The sequence below is a fragment of the Mastomys coucha genome, unplaced genomic scaffold (assembly GCF_008632895.1).
Source record: "Mastomys coucha isolate ucsf_1 unplaced genomic scaffold, UCSF_Mcou_1 pScaffold20, whole genome shotgun sequence".
Classification (NCBI taxonomy): domain Eukaryota; kingdom Metazoa; phylum Chordata; class Mammalia; order Rodentia; family Muridae; genus Mastomys; species Mastomys coucha.
The window spans coordinates 9,762,712-9,769,414 of NW_022196903.1; the positions used below are offsets into that span (position 1 = coordinate 9,762,712).

Genomic DNA, 6,703 nt, shown 5'->3' on the forward strand with positions numbered 1-6,703 from the left:
CTCCTAATGATAGGTCCTTACTCCAAGAGAACCAGTGTCCTTATTAAAAGAAGTAAAGACACAAAGAACATTTGTGTATGGAGAAGACCACATAGGTAAAGACAAACCAGAAGATGGCCATTATCAAATCAGGAACTAAATCTACAGAAAAGTGAGTTATTGACAGTGGATTATGCAGGAAAGCCACTCTGTAAGTATGGGCCCACCTGCAGATTTCCCATGTGCCAATGGGATGGCCCCACAACTCGTGCACATATGGGTAGTGAGTTAACAACAACAACAACAAAAAGGCATTAAGTTGGGATAGGTAGATATGGTCACATTCCATTGTATAGATGTATGAAATTCTCAGAAATTTTAAAGCTAGAGGTATCCTGATTTGGGACTTCCCATTTCTTGAAATATGATAGAATCAATTTCTGCAGTGTGAACCATGCAATTATGGAGTAAGACATAACACTAACCTCACTAGGGCCAATGATCTTTTTCTTGTGGATAGTGTCTCCTGGGACTTTCCGAGGACCTATGTGAAAAACAATTTGTACCACAACACTGGGAATATATTCAAAAGCAGGAAACGTACCTCCCTGCTCAAAACAGACCTATAACTCCCCTGGAAAAGCCACCTCATTAAAACTACAACTTTCCGAGGTGGAGTTTGAACATTTCAAATGACCAACTTAACAGAAGATGAATGGTATCTGGTAGCAGGACATGAGCTGAACTTAAGGAAAATGCTAACTAACCATGGAGATGTCAGCCACTCTTTTCACTGTCTGTTTTGAAATGCAGCATTTACTCAGCAATATAAAACAGAAGCCTTTGTATGGTTTTGTGGTAGCTCACTCCTGAACTTTCTTTATGCTTTCCCATGCTGCCAAAGGAGTAGTCACCGAGGAAAATAGACATAGATGCATCACTGATCTTTTCCAGCTTTTGATTGGTTTTGATATGTTTTCTATGCTAGACTTAGCAAACAATAATTCCAGTACAAAATCAACCTTTTCCTTTTAAGTTTGGCATCATTTAAAAGACAATACTACAAAGTCCTATAAATTTAGTCATTGTATTTAAACCAACACATATGAAAACTTTGGTGTTTTTTATATTTTGTACAAGGCAGAAATTGTTCTAATTATGCTACAAAACAAGAAAACACTCTGGAGACATTGTCCTTGTGAACAGTGAAGCACAAGAAATAAACACTCTGAATGGTCACCTTTTAAGTATACAATAGGTTTCAGAGACCAAAACGAAACCTGCAATTAAGATGTCTGTCCTTTGCATTCTGCTATACCCATAGATCAGTGTCTCACTCAGTCATAATCTGAAAAGTTGCCTCCTGCATGCAGTACATGTGAACTAACACAGAGATCCATGAGTGGGCAATATGCAGAAAGTGAGAGACCTTGGAACACTTCATCCTAATGGAATGTCTTCATCAAAAGCCTTCCACTTGGACCAGGAATCTATGTGAAAAAGAAGAAGGAAAGATTTTATGAGCTGATGTGTGTTAGGGATTGGTTCTAATACTGTCTCAATTCAATTTTGCTCCCAAAAGGTCTCAGTCTCCACCTCCAGCTGGATTTGATTGGCAATAAAGAATTGTCATACAGCCAATGGCAGGCGGATAGACTGAGATGGGACATTGGCACAGACTAGGAACCTGAAGAGAAAAAGGAAAATTGCCATGACTCAGGGGAGAAGAGTGGGACATAAGAGCTGCAGGAAAGAAAGCTAACCAGCCATGTAAGAATTCGGGAATTGGGTCTGGGGAAGGTTTAGGAGTGCCCAGCCTTTGTTCTAATCGTGGCATGTCAAAAATGTCAAAAATTAGTACTGAGAAGGAAACTGGAAACAAGCTCTCATCCCAAATACAGAAGCTATCTCCAATTGACAACTGCTCCCAAAGGCAAATTAGTTTTCTCCAATGGAGTCTCACTGGTATACAACCCACACTTAAGGGAGTCCCTATGCCGAATAACAGATGGCTAATATGTGATGAGTCAATGGTTTGTTTGTTTGTTGACATGTTTCGTCTCATAATACTTTGGGCTTTGCTTTACCTTACTTCTGCTTATCTACTATGAGTTCTGATTTTGTGTTTTATGTCTTGTGTATGTGTGTGTGTGTGTGTGTGTGTGCAGTTGAAGATGTGTCTCTATGTATGTGTGTTTCTCATGCCTTTGTGGTTTTTCATCTCCTATTTGTATTATTTTAGTCTTTTAATTTTATTATTAACCTATTTGTTTTCTAGAGAGAGAAAGAAGTCATAGAATTGGATAGAAGAAGAGGTAAGGAGGATCTGAGAGATAGAGAAAGGGAAATGATAATCATACATAATGTATGCAAACACTATTTTTGATTAAAAAAAATCTGTATTTGGGTAGGTATGAAGAGATCCATCCTAAATTCTGCCTGTATGAAACTGAACATGAGAAATGTGGTATTCCATGATACCACAGTTATCATGGAATACTTTTTGAAACAATTCCCACACTGTCCTGGTGAAGTCATTTGTTACAGAGAAAGGGCTCTTCAGCTCCCAGCACAGTCTCAGAAAACTCCAGAACCAAAGAAGAAGCCATGATGTTTGGTGGAACAACAGTTATGCGGTAGGTTACCAGGGGAAGCACCAACCTGCCCTTGTAAAATATCAAAGCTATCATCAGACTGTTGTTGGCCCATCTCTGGCCTTTGGGAAACATCCCAGAATGGCCACTAATACCAGCAGCTGCTGCCTCTCTAGTTCTTCCTGCTTTTATTTGCCTTCCCATTTGGGCTACATTACTGGACATTTCATACTCCAGCTCATTTCCTAGCCTTTTTATGGACTTTCTTTTCCAAAGGACATGACAGTGTCTTCTTCATCTCGCAAATACAGAGCACCTGACCTTTCACAGTGACTCCTTCAGCCTAAAAGTCATGGTCAACACGATTATGTAGTCTCTTCATCCTAGTGCCTCAGGCAGTACTTGTTCATCCCCAGGGCCTATTCTAACCCCAGCTCTTCTGCTAGTTAACAAAAAGAGAACAATTATTATGAGTTAGATTTTTGTTGTGATTTAAATATTAAAGGTACCCAACAGCTCATTTGCTGAAGTCTTGGTCTTCAGATAAACACCCTCTTAGAACAGTGCTTCTCAATCTTAAAGACTTGACCTGTTGAAACAGTTCCTCATGTTGTGGTGACTCCAACCATAAAAGTATTTTTGTTGCTATTTTGTAATTGTGCAAATATGTGAATCATAATGTAAATATCTGATATGCAAGATATCTGATATGAGATAACTATGAAAATACTGTTTGACACCCAAAGGAGTCATGATCCACAGCCTAAGAATCACTGCTCTTAAGAGATGATTAAAAACGTTAAGAGTTGAAGCCTGTTTGCAGGAACTATTTCCTTGGGAGCATTCCTTAAGGGATACATTAGCACACTGACTCTTTCCTTCGCTTCTTTTGCTTCCTAGCTACCATGAATTGTGTATGATGAAATTCTACCTGACAGGTCCATGAGCAACCAGACCAACAATGACAAAGGCCCACAATAAACCTTTTCTCTTTTAAGTTGGTTTCCCTCAGACATTTTTTCATGGCAACAAAAAGCTAACTGAAACCCATTTACTTATTTTAGTTTCTATCCATTGCTCTGTTCAATTAAGGAGTAGTGTAAGATATTTTATTTTAATCAGGAAAACATTATACACTCCCGCCATTACTACAGCTAATACCACACAACATTTGACATCTTGATGAATATATACACTTCTCGCAACTAGGAAATAGACATCCCATAATAGTACCTTCCTGCTGCCATATCTCCCAACAGTCACCTCTCCTACAAAGCTGATAACAGGCTTCACTCAACCTTGTAGGAGATTCTTTACAACTCTCCTTGGACACAGATAAGGATGTTCAGGTGTTTGCGTATCCAGCGTGTCTACCTCATGAATCCAGATAAGTAGTTCAATAAAAGGTTTATAAAAATTGATGAAAATTTACTGGATATTAACTTTGTGGGAATAAGCCTCCCAAATACTTCTTTCTTCATCCTCCAAGCTTCTCCTCTTAGACACATATAATAGCCTCTGCTTATTAATCACTCTTAGTGAAGATAGAGTGTAAAAAGAAAATGTTTCTCTGACCGCAAATATGAAACCAAGTAATGTGTAAGATTTTCATACACATGCTATCATTTTTGCACAACAACAAAAAAATGAGGTGTGATTTGAACACTGTGATTCTACCAAACGACAATCCCTTCCAATAAATCACATTGTGATGCAATACCCAGACCCAATGTAGTTTTAAGAAAGAATAAAAGGAAAAGGTAAAGGCTAATTGGCAGTTAGGCTGAAAAACTGTCTATAGATTTCACTCTGAGCCCTCCAATCTCTCTCTGACCTTCACTCCCCAACCCTCATATTCATTTGTCTTCAGGTAGTATCACCTGAAGGACAAAAAGATCTCATCCTCTTTTTGACAACATTTGAAACTTTAGATGGCACCGTTCTTCTACTCTACAGGATAAGTGATTTGTAATCCTCAAAATTTCTCATTAAACTAAAATTGCTACATGATGCCTGGATATACTTGCTGATAACAACACAAAGCTAATAGATGTCTTAACTGTGTCCTTATTTGGTTTGCTATGTACCAGATGAAACCTTGGAAACTTTAGGGTGATTGAGTTGCTTAGTTTTGATGAGAAAAAAAAGGAAAATTTTAAAGTTGAAAGCCCAAGAAACTAGATGCCCAAGGAAAGGTGAGCAGTCAAGAGAAAGAAAACTACTGCTAAGAGGAGGAGCAGACATCTGACACCTGCAAAGGAGGAAAGGGACGAAGGAATGTAGGCCGTCAAGGTTCTGATGCTTTGATCTGGAATCTGCATGTGACTACTGAAGATCCTGTTCACCAATTGATTCGATCAATCCAATCAAGATGCTAGTGGCTAATGTTTGGGCAGAAGAGGCAGGGCTTTCAGATTCCCACAGGTATGCCCCGACCCATGGGTTATTCAACAGGGCTAGGACAAGGGAGAGAGACTGAGGAGGGACAAGAGACACAAGAATGAGAGTAAGGCAGTTGTCTGATCAAGCTCTGAAAACTTTACTTCAGGGATGGCAATATAAGCATAAACATGAGGAAGCATCAAGGAGTGGGGAAGAGCCCCGGGGGGCTTTCCGAAGACCAGGTGGCAATCTTCAGTCTCTGGAACCAGCTGTCACAGTGTCCTCCACACCCACAAATATTCTTACTGTTAGACTACACATGTTCTCTCAAGGCTGTATGTATAAGCTAGTAATTTTCCACAAGGCCATGGCTCCCAGCACAGGCAGACTAGGAGACACAAGAGGAGGAAGAACAATTCACCATACATGCTTCGAGCTATCAGCCATGTATGATCTTGGATGGAGAGGCCATTGGCCGCTTCCCCAACTGAGTCTGGGGTATCCAGTGGGAGATTAGAAACAGAAATACGCTGAGGGCAGATTTAGGGTGCTGAGCAAGGAGAAGATAACTGGGCAACAAAATTGAGGGAAGATTTAGAGGTGTTGAACTGGAAGTGAAGGTAAGAGCCTCAGTAACAGTGGGAGGCTTAGAAATGCCCGACTATTGAGCTAAAAATCATATAAAAAATAAGCTTGTGTGTGTGTGTGTGTGTGTGTGTGTGTGTGTGTGTGTGTGTGCATGTGTGCATGTGTTTCATCTGAGAATCCAAGGGAACCAGGGAGGTAGCTGGTAGCTTGGTCAGCCAGGAGCTTAAAGAGGGTAGTAAAAACAATGCGATACATAGGAAGAATATAGAGGAGAAACTTCGATCATTCTTGCCAAATTGAAATTTTTCACCTAATCTAATTGAAGAGAAAGCTCTAGAATGGATGATAAAAAGCAACTGATACAAAAGATAAACATTGTCCATCACAGCATCCTGAGACTACTTCTGTTATAGAACACAAATTCTTTTCTGTTGAGACTATCTTTGTACTTGTCTAAGCCTTTATTTAGATGATAACTTTCATAGGACAAATGAGTGTTTATTTGTATAAGACCAGAGCCTAATGCATATCTTGGCATTCAGCTAGAGTTCTAATCATTCTTTGATATTAGTGTTGTTGTTGTTTTGAACTTTTGAAGGTTTTGTTTAAACATAACAATTCATGGATGTTAAGCAATGGTCCTGTCACTGAGCTGTACCCGTAGTTTTCAATTTATTTTGAGTTAAATAAACAAAATCAATTTCTTTCCTTTGCTATATTCTCTAAGTGAAATCTTGCTGTGGAGAACTGAGTATACTTCACACATGATGGGAATTTGTGGTTCAGGTTTCTTAAATGGGCAATCGTTCATGAGAAGTTTAATGTGTCATTTAGAGGGCATAGGCTCACCATTTTAATCAAGAAGCTGTGTGTAGTTGAGATCTCCTGGCAACAGGAAAAATCACTTTCCTTCACTGGAATCTCATTGGGTATATTAGCCACACTCCAGCGCAAGCCCCATGAGCAGGAGTAATTGGTACATGCAAAAAAGAACTCAGTTGGATTTTTGCAGACATTTTTTGTCTCATTTCATTTTGTTTTGGCATTTTCTTTCTTTTGGTCAGTTGCTTCTTTATCCTTATTCCTCTTTTGCCAGATTACAGTCCATCACTTCAGGGAGGCACAGCAGCATAAGCCTGAGACAGAGTATCATCTCATTT

The 6,703-nt window shown here is 39.4% G+C and overlaps 1 pseudogene; it reads right to left on the reverse strand.

The window, feature by feature from the left end:
* Positions 1 to 6,703, reverse strand: part of LOC116098003 — a 55,590-nt pseudogene that overhangs the window by 34,129 nt on the left and 14,758 nt on the right.